Source organism: Mytilus edulis, chromosome 2 (genome assembly GCF_963676685.1).
Source record: "Mytilus edulis chromosome 2, xbMytEdul2.2, whole genome shotgun sequence".
Lineage (NCBI taxonomy): Eukaryota > Metazoa > Mollusca > Bivalvia > Mytilida > Mytilidae > Mytilus > Mytilus edulis.
Window position 1 is genome coordinate 9,095,091 of NC_092345.1, and position 14,842 is coordinate 9,109,932.

General features: G+C 31.9%; 1 protein-coding gene and 2 long non-coding RNA genes across 4 annotated transcripts in view; 1 reads left to right on the forward strand and 2 right to left on the reverse strand.

Moving 5' to 3' along the window:
- The window catches only part of LOC139511398 (gamma-aminobutyric acid type B receptor subunit 1-like), an 88,540-nt gene that overhangs the window by 57,826 nt on the left and 15,872 nt on the right, over positions 1-14,842 (reverse strand). The gene's annotated exons all lie outside the window — the stretch shown is intronic.
- Positions 1,602-9,506, reverse strand: LOC139511396 (uncharacterized). Of its 2 annotated transcripts, none has more exons than XR_011662017.1 (4): positions 9,365-9,506; positions 3,999-4,133; positions 2,618-2,684; positions 1,602-1,745 (listed from the first exon to the last, which is right to left on the reverse strand). It is a non-coding gene; the product is annotated as an uncharacterized lncRNA (long non-coding RNA). The 2 variants fall into 2 exon arrangements; XR_011662016.1 differs by having other exon boundaries at positions 2,614-2,684.
- Positions 9,686-13,417, forward strand: LOC139511397 (uncharacterized). Its single transcript, XR_011662018.1, has 3 exons — positions 9,686-9,820; positions 11,717-11,847; positions 13,038-13,417. It is a non-coding gene; the product is annotated as an uncharacterized lncRNA (long non-coding RNA).

The window sequence follows — 14,842 nt, forward strand, 5'->3', positions numbered from 1 at the left end:
TTAAGTCTGAAGTAAAAATCGCAGTGGAAATGGAAATAGCGTTTTGAGGTAATTGTAAGGTAACTTGTCATTTTTCTTTATTCAGAACTGGAATCAATAACTAATACTGGACTTGTAAGCTCAAACGGAATTGGTCTCGTTGTCAGACAATAATCAAGTTTAAAATAGTTTGCACTTCATTTCCTTGTTGTTGTCTGAGTTGCACTCATTTTAAATTGGTTAATAGATTCATTGGGTGCATTATGATTAACTGGCGATTTCTTTGGCGAAAAACCAGCAGGTTAACTTAACTTTTCTTATTAGCTTTTTCGATTTATTGATAGTAAAAAATATTGTCTCCTACACAGGGAAAAGTGCCACCCATGTTTTACACATGTTTTACATATGTAAAACATATGTTTGGTAACGCATGGGAAACGTCTTTTTCCTACCACGCATGTAAAACGCATGTTTTAAACATCCGTTATTCATGCGTTTTACGCATGAAAAATACATGTTATGTAAAACGCATGTTTTAAACATGCGTTATTTATGCGTTTTACGCATGAAAAATACATGTTATGTAAAACGTATGTTTAAAACATGCGTTATTCGTGCGTTTTACACATGAAAAATATATGTGATGTAAAACGCATGTTTCAAAATCATGCGTTAAGCATGTGTTGTAAGAAACATGTGTATAATATGCGTTTTAAATGATGCGTATAGCATGTGTGTAACAAACATGCGTATAATGCATATTTCAAACAAATTATAAGATATTATTCCAAATCATCCATAAAACCTTTGTCAAGTTTACTAGCTCACATTCCATATGTTCCACACATCCAAGACAACTTATGTTTACTTTTGAAGGCTGTTCCCTGGACATATAATTGCTTTAATCAGTTTAATTTGGACTCTGTTGGATAGTTGTCCAATTGGCAATCATACAACATCTCTTCATGTTATTTTGACCACAAATCTCCTTTTGACATGTTTGACAAGCAACATCAGAATCATATATTGCAGACCAGACTTCACTTTTCATCAGTCTTTAAAATTTTCCTGTTTGAATACACCAATAAACAAAAGAAATATCTGTAACATGATTTTCATGTTTCTAAAACCTTGATCAGGTACATTTGACACTAAGATGATTGAAAAGACCATGATATGAAATATTTCATGGAATATAAACCGACAATCTTTTGTCTCTGTAGTTTTATTGGCAGTAATATCACAACTCTTAAAAAGAGGTCAAAATTGTCTTAAATGGATTTTGTGGAATGTTGTACATGTATTTGACAATTTTTGTTAAAATGTTACTTATGGTTAAACTTTGACAAACACATTTGTTGACTTATGCATGTAATATGAAAAGGAAAACCCCAAAAGTGTATAAGATGTTTCCTCTAGCATCAATTTAAATACAATTTTGAAGTTGTGTCCCTTGCCGGTTTGATAATAACAAATGTCTTGAGAAATCTGAGATTGTATTATTTTGTTAAACATGTTAAATGAAAAATTCAATAAATCCACTTTAAAGAATTTCATTCATATTTTTTTTCTCTGTTGTATAGTTGATGCAGAATATAAATTTTTCAAAAAACTTCCAAAAATTTGATTTCACTCTTCTTTTATTTTATACAGCAATCTCAAAACGTTACACAACTTTTTATGTTTTTTTGTTGTTGTCATAATAACAATATCAATAGAATGTTCTATCTTCTAAATGTCACTCTTCTTGATGAAGTTGTCTTCATCTGAAAAAAATAAATTACATTTATACATTTAAAAACTTAATTTGATTTATTCCCATATACTGTAAGTTGTTAGTTTTAAAAATAATGACATATCCTCAGTGACTTTTAAACATGCTTTTCTGTCTCATTTTGGTCTCTTGTGGAGACTGTCCGAGAGTTGTCTTATTGGCAATAATACCACATCTACTTTTTTATATTTGTCTCGTTTTGATATAACAACATATTTGAATAAAACTGGAAAGTATTTTATAAATATAAATATTGATTTTGCTATCAGTAAATTAAAACCAAATTAAACATTATTGTTATACACATATGTATGTTGACCAGTTTTACAAACTGTTGATACCTATATTTTGGCATTGTACAAGATCATGTCCTTATCCTATGATTAATGGCAGTCTATTCTCTAGACTCTAAATCAATTAGATGTTTACTGATTGATATTTAAGTCTTAGACACATGATTTTTAATTTTAAATTTGGCATGAGTTTTGCTAATTTTTAAATTCTTCTTCAATGGTCTCTGGTGGAGAGTAATGACTCATTGGCAATCATACCACATCTTCTTATTTTAATATTAAACTTTAATATATGTAGCTAAAAATTGGAAGCAATTAATATTTGTAATAAAAACAATCTTGCAATACAAAATGTAACCACAACTGATCTTTTTACTTACAAAATCGAGCAGTTTTTAAAGTGTTATAACCATAAGAATTAAGTTGAAACTTTTCATTCATTCATTTATAGGTAACCCATGAAACTTCAACAACTGCAATGTGTTTGGAAGAGCAAGGATTAAAACATTTTTTTTTTTAAATCTCTCTCCAAATATTACATAAATATAAATATATTTATACACATACCTACTTTTTTTGCCTACAGAAGTCCTTTCTATGAAAATATCCTTTGGTTTTGCTTGGCTTTCCAGAAACTCCTGTAACATAAATGAAATAAAATTAAGTTTTGAATTAATTCTTTATTAGATGTCATTTTGTACTAATTATGAACATGGTAAAGGTACAAATAGTTTCAATTCACTCTCAATGACAGTGTTTTTCCATACAGGGTTACAGCTAATTTCCTAATGCATGTAGAGCAAAACTTTGGTTAGCTTGCTTGCTTTGTTTGTATATTGTACAATCATATTAGGATAACACCCAATTGAATTCAAATATACAGGTTTAACTATGCCTATATATATATTGTTTAAAGATGTCAATCTTATTCACAAAGCTTGTATAAACAATTATACAAACAAAGCAAGCAAGCCAACCAAAGTTTTACTTTGCAAGCATAAGGAAATCAGCTGTAATACATGCCGGATCATGATGTTCCATCCTTTTAGACATCTCTAAATAAAATACTAGATTCACTATAAATATTTGGTTTATCAATATGTCAGATTTGTCCATTTTCATAATTTTTTTTTTTTTATCTCCATGGGACACAGATGATGCCCCCTCTTGCATAGGTATAATGTTATAATAAGGGAAATAACTCCAGAACAGTAAAAGTGACCTACCCAAATTTGTACTTGATCTGCATTTAGTTGATATTATCAGGGTGTGTAAGTTTCATAATATTTGGTTAAACAATTTTACCCCATGTCAGATTTGCTCTCAATGCTTTGTTTTCAGAGATATACATTTTTTGTAAGCCAAAATCTATATTTTACCCCAATGTTCAATTTTCCATACAAGGGGGTTAAATTGCCATAGCTGTATTTTGACCTGATGGTCAATTTTCCATGAGGTTCAAAAAACCATATAGGGGCCATCTTGCATTTGTATGTGTTTCTTTATTTTTCGCTGTGTATTTACTAATGTTGATTCATTGATATATACCATGTATAGTATACCCCTTATAAGTTATCAGTTGTTTCTCTATTGCATTATATCTTTTTTACTAAATTCTCCTTACTATTTGTAACAGCAGTGAATCCCAAACTCTGTCTTACCAACAAGTCTCAGACAAAAAGCAATTCAGACAGAAAGAACTTTCAAGATGTTTTAGTTGAATGTATAGTAGAAAAGTTCAAATTTCAGTTTGGCAAAGACTGTAACAGCAAAGTTACCTTAATATATAGTAATAAAGTTTCAGCATAAATAATGTATTGAAAGCATGTTGTCTTACAAAGTACATATATATTCAATAAAGTAAGTCTGACAAAGAGCAAAAAACAACGGATGGCCACGAATTGTTTTCAACACAGCAAAAAAATCTTGCACCATACAAAAAATATACTTACCATTGCTGAATTGTACTTGAAACATTTACTAGGTGTCTTCCCTTGCCATTTTCTTCACCATTTGTGGAATTTTTTAAACATCCATGTACATGTACCTTCCTGACATACTAGGGGAGGTCAAATTTGATAACTAGCCTATAGGATAAAAAGAAATCCATTTCATAAAAATTTTACAGAAACTATTTTCATATTACTTTACAATTACAGACACATGTGTTCATGTGAAAGCCAAAATGAAGATGATAGATATAAGAAGATGTGGTATGAGTGCCAATGAGACAACTCTTCATCCAAGTCACAATTTATAAAACATGTAAAAGTAAAACCATTAAAGGTCAAAGTACAGTCTTCAACATAGAGCTTTGGCTCACAATGCACAGCAAGCTATAAAGGGCCCAAAAAATTACTACTAGAGTAAAACCATCCAATGAGAATTGCTGCAAGCATTTTTGAGTTATTGTCCAAAACTGGAAAATTCCCTAGCTTTATTTAATGAAGAAAACCCCATGCCATAACTCTGAAATGTAAAATCTAAAATTTTATAATTCTAAAGGGAGCTTCCATCAAAGCTATAAATAATTCACAAAAGTTTCACGAGAACAGCTGCTGAAAGTATTTTTGAGTTATTGTCCGAAAACTGGAAAAATTCCCCATCTTTTTATGAATAAAATCTGGTAACTCAAAAACCCAATATCTAAATTTATAAAAATTGTAAGGGATCTCGTGTCAACAGATATAAACAATTCACCAAAATTTCTTGCAAGAAAAAGAAAACATTCTGGAGATATTGACTGAAAACTGGAAAATCACCCTTTTTTTTATGAATATAAAACCTGGTAACTCAGAAATTTAAAATTTATAAAAATTGAAAGGGAGATCATGTCAATAGATATAAAAAATACACCAAAATTTCTTGCAAGTAGGAGAAAACATTCTTGAGTTATTGACTAAAAACTGGAAAATCACCTTTTTTTTATGAACAACCCTGTTACTCAGAAACTTAAAATCTAAACCTTATAAAAAATGAAAGGCAGCTTATGTCAATAGATATAAACAATTCACCGAAGTTTTATGCAAAATGGTTAAAGCATTTATGAGTTAATGTCCAACATGTTGACCATGGACAGACAGACAACGGTATACCATAATACATATGTACTCACATAAATGGGCGTATAAAAAGAAGAAACGAGAAAAACTTATGAACTTAGTTACTACATCAACAAACGAAAACTACTAAACATCAGATTCCTGACTAAGGACAGGTGACACACAATTGAAGGGGGTTTAAACTTTTAAATGGTACCAAACCTTCACCCTTATCTGAAACAATAGTGTAACATCACAACATAGAATGACACACTATAAAATATTAATTGAAAAGGCTGATTCGTGTTCATCCTCAACCTTTATATATGTTATGTGTTGTCATCAAATACAACTTACTTTTCAATATTTTTAAGAATGGACACCAATGCGGCCACTTTCATTCAAGACAAAAAAACGTCTAAAATTGAACTAAAATTCTAAAATTGTGAAGATTTCAGTAATTTAGCATGACTTAATGATGCTAGTACCCGATATATGTGTGTTGTATTGTTGAAAACAGCCTACATTTATGTAGCAGTAGCATTCTACTTTCCGATGAATAACTAGAAGTTTACATCTAAACAATTTTGTAAAACTGCTATATTTTGGGGCAAAAAGGGGTCTTACTGGACCTAATCCTTTGCATGAGGCAATTGCAAACTAAAGTTAACACAAGGAAACAAAAATTGAATCATCATCTAATGTAATACTGAAAGATGGACCAACAGTCCCTTAAATTTTTAATGCCTACATAAGGCAGTCTGCATAGTGTCTCAATGGCAAATATTTCAGATATCAGTATAAACAATTCATGTCAATCAAATAATAAAACTAAGAAGTGTATATTATACTGAACTCACTATATTGGTTGAGGGAATATGCTATATATTTTGAACAGTTGTATTAATATTTTATATACATTTTTGTATTAAAACAAACCATAGTATAATGATAACCAGATGCTCCGCAGGGCGCAGCTTTATAAGACCGCAGAGCTTGAACCCTGAATGGTTGGGGCAAGTATGGACACAACATTCAAGCTGGATTCAGCTCTAAATTTGGATTGTGATTAAATAGTTGACACAGCATAGGTTTCTGACACAGAATGAATGTGGTCTAATGAACTTAAAATTTTTGTTTTGCCTTTGAGCAATTCACTATGCTGTTGAATATCAATCCTCTCAAAAAAATGTTTGATGAAATATTCTTTTTATTTATGAAATCTGAAATGAGAAAAATTGACCCCCCCCCCCCCCAATTTTTTTTTCACATCCCCCTTTCCCTTATTCCAAAACTAATCTCAATTCAAATTTCTAATGGAGTTTGCAACAATAACTACTCATTTAAATACATCATAAAATATTAAAATGTAAAAAAAGTGCTTGTTATCACTGAATGGTAAAGATTGTTTTAATTTATCAGTTGGTAGTAAAAGTGAATATACATTGTATATTGTATAAAACAATGATTTAAGTTGATTCAACTACTATTCTGGACAAAGAAAGATAACTCCAATTGAAAATTTCTTGCTATTGCGCAATATTGTGCAATTAGATATTTCTTGCTATTGCGCAATACTGTGCAATTGAAAATACTTGCTAAAACCAAAACTCCCAAAATCAATCCCAACCTTCCTTTTGTGGTCATAAACCTTGTGTCAAAATTTCATAGATTTCTATTTACTTAAACTAAAGTTATAGTGCGAAAACCAAGAAAATGCTTATTTGGGCCCTTTTTGGCCCCTAATTCCTAAAATGTTGGGACCAAAGATCACAAAATCAATCCTAACCTTCCTTTTGTGGTCATAAACCTTGTGTTAAAATTTCATAGATTTCCATTCACTTAAAATTACTAAAGTTAGAGTGCGAAAACTAAAAGTATTCGGATGACAACGACGACGCAGACGACAACGCCAACGTGATACCAATATATGACCAAATTTTTTTTAATTTTTGCGGTCGTTTATAAAGTGATTGTACCAAGTGCTACAATATTATATATTATTGCAGTGAGGTTAAAATCCCTGTCATTTATTCATCATCCACACAGTTACTAATCGGAGAAATTTTTTTTTCTATCATACCGGTATACACGTACATGTTATGATATTTTTCTAAGACCATCCACCAGAACTTGCAGTCGTCCTATAAAAATAGGAGATGTGATATGATTGCCAATGACACAGAAATTAACAACCATAGCCACCATACAGCGTTCAACAATGAGCATTGTCCACTCTGGACCAACTATATTTCTTATATAGTTTATATAAACAATTCTTATCTATTATTGAGTATTTTTAAAAAGAGTTTTCCTACACAACTTCCTATCGTGATGCTTCTTTAGATCCGATTTTATGTAATGGGACAATAAATCCTTTAGCCCATATTTCAGGAAATTTTCCTGTTGTTAATACATTCATTAATCATTATGTTAATATTGACATTGACATGTTAAATATCTTTACAAAACATTTAAGCAGATATGATTGGCTGCGCTTGAGCATCTCATTTATTATGGAGTCAATAGATTTGTAAGATCTTGACATTTGCTTAGTGTCAGAAACTCCTATTACATGTATGTCAAAAATTTGATCAGAATCAAAATTCAGACCTGTATCAAGCTTGAATGTTGTGTCAATACTCATGATACTAGCCCCAACTATTCATGGTTCACCCTCAGCGGGTTGTAGAAAGCTGCTCCCTGCAGAGCACCTGGTTCTGTAATTTTATAATCCAATTCTCTGAAAATTTTAATTTGATATGACATTCTTAAATAAGATTCCTGAAAGCCCATGATTTATGAATGTGTTCTTACATGTACCCATGTTACCAGTCACCCAAGATTGAGAAACCAGACCAGGATATTCATTTTATGCCAGGTCACTTGTTTTCACAGTCCTCTAGTCTGGTGTTATGTATTGTTAGCATACCTGCCAACTGTCACTATTTGTGGGGGATTTCCCCCATGAAGGCTCCAAAAAATAATTTTGAAAGATAAATTTTGTCCATAATTTTTAACAAAACAATTAATTTTAAAATGGCCATAGGCTTGTTAAAGTAAGGAGAAGCCAAAAAACAACTTTAAAATGTATTTGAAGGCCCCATTGAAGGTTTTGTAGGACTACATTGTTTTACACTATAGCCATCTTGCACGTAAAACCCCCATGGGCATTTTGAAAAGTTGGCAGGTATGTCTTAGTACAAATGTATTACTTATACAGTTATAGTTCCGTAACTCTTTCTCCCGAAACCGCCTACGGCCATGTTATTATTCTTGTCAGGACTTTGATCTTGCCAGACTTCCAAACCCTTTTGGACTCTTTGTCCCTAGCTAGGAACTATAAGTATGATGTCACTCATTGGGTTCAGGAAAGTTTACTAATAGGATTTGAATTGAGAGGACGCTCATCCTATGGCTCCCACTTTAGGGACTGTTACAATAACATTAACAAGTAGACTAGCGGCAGCCCCACTGTATATTTATGGTATTGTATATAACTTATATTCAACCATACATGTATATATATACATGTCTTTTAAATAAACATCTTATTGTTTACGTGCTTTGATAGTTTATCTCAGAACTTGGGAAGACAACGGGAATATTACGAAGCCAGTGTTAACTTCACTCCGGTTTCACTCGCTACCAAAAAATGTAGTTATCAAAGAGACATATACATTTCAATGGTTATAAACAGATAAAAGAGGGACGAAAGATACCAGAGGGACAGTCAAACTCATAAATCGAAAATAAACTGACAACGCCATGTCTAAAAATGAAAAGGACAAACAATAGTTCCCACGACACAACATAGGAAACTAAAGTAAAGAATAAACAACACGAACCCCACCAAAAACAAGGGGTGATCTCGGGTGCTCCAGAAGTGTTAGTCCAAATAATTATGACGTCTTGAAAGGCTATTATATTTTTTTTCTTTGACGCTTAACTTCGTCAAAGAAAAAAATTATAATAGCCTTTCAAGTCATAATTATTTGGACTACGGAAGTGTAAGCATAAATGGTCATCTGGTTCTACTTTACGGTCTTAACTTAAGTTCGTGCATGTCTTTATAATTTACTCAAACTGGATAAATCACAGAAGATTGATTCGAGTGAAGCTCTACTGTGATATTCAAGTTTGGTATATGTTTACCCCGTTATTGATAGGATTTCAAACTCCTGAGTCCTGTGGATAAATAAATCAGTTTTGGAAATGGCATTTAAAAATCCTTCGTGAAATGTTAATCGAATAAAATATTAAAGTTGAATTCTTACCCATCTTGTCTTTAGTGTCCTAGATTGAAGATATCCTACATTGTCCTAGCTGCATCTCATATCTTCCATATAATTTGCGTTTTGATTCACGAATCACGATGTCAATATCAGTGTCGTCTGTCTAAACGCTCGTTTCCGGGTGAACCGTACGGGCTAATATTAAACCAAAGGCGAAGCATTAAAAATTCCATTTAAACGGCATTAAATGATTGAAATCCATGCGTAGATTTATAAGTAATAAAAACAAGTAAACATAATTAATAATTGTATGTAACCGATTGGACCTTAAAAAAAAATATATGAATGTGGATTCCGTAATTTCCTCTGAGTCTCCATGCCAGTGTTATGGTATTTCCCGCGGTTATTTTTGTACAACTTATAAATAAAATACGGTTTGACTATCACTTGCCACTATGTACCTAACAGAATGAACAATTTTGCAAAGACTCACTCAGTGTAAGTATATCGATACGGTGAATTAATTAACATGAAAAAACTCTGTAATTTCTAAATAATTTTACTGGACACAAAACACACGGGCACCTGGTAATTCGTCACCTTATTAAAGTCAAATCGGCACCTTTTTTCACGACATTTCTGCAATTGATTTTTTAACTGTCACCTGATATTAAAAACGGTTTTCATCTTTAATTTGAAAGTAATTATTGATTCTCTTCTCTACTGCAGTATATACAGATGAGGATAAAAAGATAAGAAAACAATTAAATTTTATCATTGATTTTTTTTTTGATAATCTGCCTTTCCTGATTTTCCTGATTTTTCAGTGGCGGATCCATAACTTTTTCTAGGGGGGGGGGGGGGGGGGGCGCTGACTGACCTAACAGGGGCCTGCTTCAGTCATGCTCCAGTGATTCCCTATATAATCAACCAAATTTTTCCCACAAAAGGGGGGGGCAGCCCCCCCCCCCCCCCCCCCCTGGATCCGCCTATGCTTTTACCTGTATACTTGTAAACAATAAATACTATTGTTTGCTAGTATTGTAGTATTGTGCAGTTGTCATGAAATAAAAGTTCATTATAATAATAAATATAGGTTCCAGTAGGAACATGCAGATCTATTGTGGCTCCATTGATTGTTTATACAGAGAGCACATAAGATCATGTAAATTTGGTTAAATGTCCAATGGTAGATGGAGAAACACCACTGTATATAAATAGAGCACCTAGATTCTACCTGTGAAAATATGGTTACTTTTTCAAAGGAGGTTTAAGGATCAGTTCAATTATATTAGATGGTTTATAAAACAATTATGCATAGGCGGATCCAGAGGGACGCCCCCCCCCTCTCACCCTTTCGTGGGAAAAATTTGGTTGATTATATAGGGAATCATTGAAGCATGACTGGAGCGGGCCCCCCTTAGGTCAGTCAGCGGGCCCCCCCTTGGGAAAAGTTCTGGATCCGCCACTGTTATGGGAGTCTTCAACAGTTCACTTGCAAAACATAATATTAATTTTGGGTATGGACTTAACTACTGCGAGTTACCCGAATTAACAAGGGGCGGATTTGACTTGTTATGCCATATTAACTATCAAAGGTGGCTTAGGTGCCCATTTGACCAGGTTTCCAAACATGGCAAAATGACTAGAATTCAGACACAGTGTTAAACAAATTAAGATATATACATTTTTGTGTTGGAATGCACACTACACTGGCAGCTTTATTAACTAAGCTACATTAGATTGTAACTTGAGTTATATTCCTTGTGACTAATTATACATGTGTTAAAAATAATACAATTTTGAATATTAATATTGAAAATAAGGAGATCAATGTAGTATGATTGCCTATGAGATTACTATCTACTAATGTTTATATGAACTGGATTTAAGCATCTATATAGGACACCGTAATACCTTTAACAATGAACAAAGCTCATACTGTCAGCTACAAAAAATGTATAACAGGCCATCAAGGCTTGACATGACAAAATGTAAAATGATTTGCCAAAATAAATCAAATATGGCAGACTGCATCAAACAACAACTAAATTTCATCCGTACTTGGAACAGGCATAAATAGAATGTTGTGACTGTTGTGTAACAGCACAAAAGAGGAACAAAGTGGTGAAATCGGTTAGAAATTGTTTTGATTCATTGAATTGGTACAAAGCTAAAAAATTCTAACATGAAGACAAACAATCAAAACTTAATAGTACTTTCAGTTATTGAAAGCTCATTAAAAGCTAATAAAAACTCAAACATTATATATATTTATAAACCATGTTTTCCCGTACACATATATATGTATAGATGTAATTATCAGAGAAATTCGTTTTACAATTTTTGTTTAACATGTTTAATTATCAATAACTGATATATTTTTTATTAAAGTTTCCAAGCAAGTCAATACATGCAGTAACAAAAAACTTTTGGGACAGAAGACACTGTTTAAAAAACGTGACCAAAGAAAAGAAAAGGAAATGTACTTGTAATCGACACTGGAGAAAAAATGGACTCATCAGGTAAGAAGTTTTATTCTGCAATAACTTTTGTTTAATAAATGTAGTTAATCTGTTTTTGAATTAAAGAATGTGTAAAGTATATTTTAGTGGGACAGCATCCCAACAAACAATAAATCTGAAGAGATATCAAGTGGTAAATATTTTGCTTACTGAAAGTTAATACCAAATGTGCCATGCTATAAATTATCCTTCATCTGAAGAAGGTATGAATATATGCTACAGGAATTTTACAGAAAAAATCTGTCCTTTATTATGTCTATATGCTAGCCGCAAATTTTTCACTGCATTTGCATATCTAGTTAGGTTAGTACTTTTTCATCTTTTTAAAATTTTGTCTTGCAAAACAAGACATTGCAGGGATAAAGTAAATGCAACAAGTTTTCATTTTATCCAGTTTTTTCATGTTTGCACATTCTCTTTCCCATACAATGTTTTGGTGAAGTTAAATAATAGTAGTTTGTACACATGTTGCCTGACTTGGAAATATAAATGATATATATATGGAAAATAGCATTGTGAGCTCTCTCAAGCCTATGTGAGTTGTAGGATTTTTAGAAATTTTCATCATTTGTTCCTAAGTTGGAGGCCACTGACTGCCTAAGAGGGCGCCCGCTCCGGTCATGCTTCAGTGATTCCCTATATAATCAACCAAATTTTTACCCGGCCCCACTCTAAATCCACCTTTGCTAAGACCAGTTAAATAATCAGCTTTGGTCAATTATGCATTGAAATTCTGTTAAAAAGGAAGGTGTTTGACTTTTTCTAGTTTAAAAATTAAGTGCTAAGAAACTATTTTTACAGGAATTAATAGTTCCCCTTTAAAATGGAAAGTATAATGAAAATTGCATTGTCAATCTCAATCCTATTGTTCAACTTCATGTTTGTTTTTATAATTTTTTTATCAAATTCAAAGGTTAGTTTGGCAAGCCAAAGTCATGGATGAGTTCAATAAATGTTGCAGATTAGCTTTTTTTGCAGGATTTAAGCTGCTTTAGAAAACTGCATTTGTTACTTATATCAAGTATAATAACTTGTTGATTTTGCGCATTTTTTTCATAAGAATCTTCAGTATATATTTGCCTTTCGTGAACTTTTAACTTTCAGTTACATTCAGTTCTTGTGAAATTCAACATCTCTTATATAAACATCACAAATGTCTTTTTACTTAATCACCTTTTTTATGTTTACAGAAGAAATTGTCACACGGAAATGTAATGGGCAAATTAAAAAGGAGAAGTACAAATGTAACTCTGCTAGGAAGCAGTTTCAGTCATTTTTAGCAACAGGACTGTGACGAATAGAACTTTAATATAAACTGAATCAAAATATAGAATTTACCAAACTTGTGTCAGATAATACTCTCATGCTTCTATTGGAGGACATCAATGATGAGAAGTAAAGGAAAAGACAATAAATGACAGCATATCAAATATCACAATGTATATTTAGTCAGTTAACACATTAATTCATCTACATACTTTACAGCATTTCATTTTAACCATGTGTAAATTTTGTCTATTCAAGCTTAACAAAATGCTTTAAAATTTAAATATTAAATATTTTAGGCAGACATGTTTTTGTAATTTTCATTTATTTTTCAAACTTTCAAGTTATTACATTCTTTAGTGGCGGATCCAGCCAAAAGCCCATTTTTCAAAGGGGTTTCCCAACCAAGGATAAAGGAGGGGTTCCAATCATGTCTTTCATTTATAAATTGTTAATTTCCACTACAAAACTAAAAAAAAATAAGCCAAAGATAAAAAATCAGTCATAAAAAAAATATAATTTTGAAATTCATGTAAAACGCATGTAAAACATGTATTTTACATGAGTTTGTATTTACACATGTTTTACACATGTGAAATATTTCATGCGTTTTGAAACGCATATTTAATATATGTTTTTGCACGCCTGTTATACGCATGTTGTAAAAAACATGCGTTAAACGCACAAAAAACATACGTTTTACACACGTTTTCTTTACCATGCGTGAAACATGCGTGGCACTTTTTGCTGTGTATGTTTAAGAACATTTGCTCCTCAATTGATGTATTTGTTGTAGCATCTAATTATAACGCGTGGATGAAGAACTGCAAATATCACAGTTTTGTGTTGAAGGGATTTAAATTCCATACAAAAAACCTCGCGAATAAAGTAAACAATTTAATTGCTTAATTATAGATTTGTTTGAGAATTATTGGGAAATGACAATACATAAACTCAGAGATAAAGTATCGAAGTATTCCAGTGTACAATCACAGAAACATGTAGAAGCGAAAATCAACAAAAATTGAGTCAACTCAGTTGTGTCAATATCTTCAAAAGTTCTACAGTCATGCATCATTCGTAAGAAGATTCAAATTTGTAATTTTGTCAGTATTACATATTCTAACAGAAATTTCCAGAGATAAAATCCTAAATAGGCAAAAAAACGTCTTTAAAAATTCAAATTTTCTTATTATGAACAATTTTATTTTTTGAATTAACATTCAAACACCGAATATTGAGTATGTGTTTAAAGGTTCGAACGATGATCCTGTTTAAATTAGAATCCTCTTACATCTACGCTACGCTCAATGAAAATCGTGTCAGCCGAGAACCAGCTTATGTCCGTTAGATAATAGTAAAATCGAAATCATTCTGTGAAAAGATTTTACGGACGGGATTTGTTTGAACATTATGCAGTATCAGCGTTTATGTTGACCACATACTTTTTCAATCGTTACTCTAATTCCGTCCGATTTCACACGATTAGAAAACTACCGACCATGGTGCTGTATGCTCTATGTCATCTTCTTATTTGTAATTGTCCTAAATATTTTCTTTCTGTTACTAATATTTATTGTGCAAGGCACTGAATTTAGCATATTAAGGTCGGCTGAAGTCGAACTACATGTAGTAAGATTATACAAATTTTCACTTTCTACTTTAAGTGTAATCAACCAATATATAGAGATGTTGTTGATTGCGCCAATACCAGTGAGAAAAATGTCTG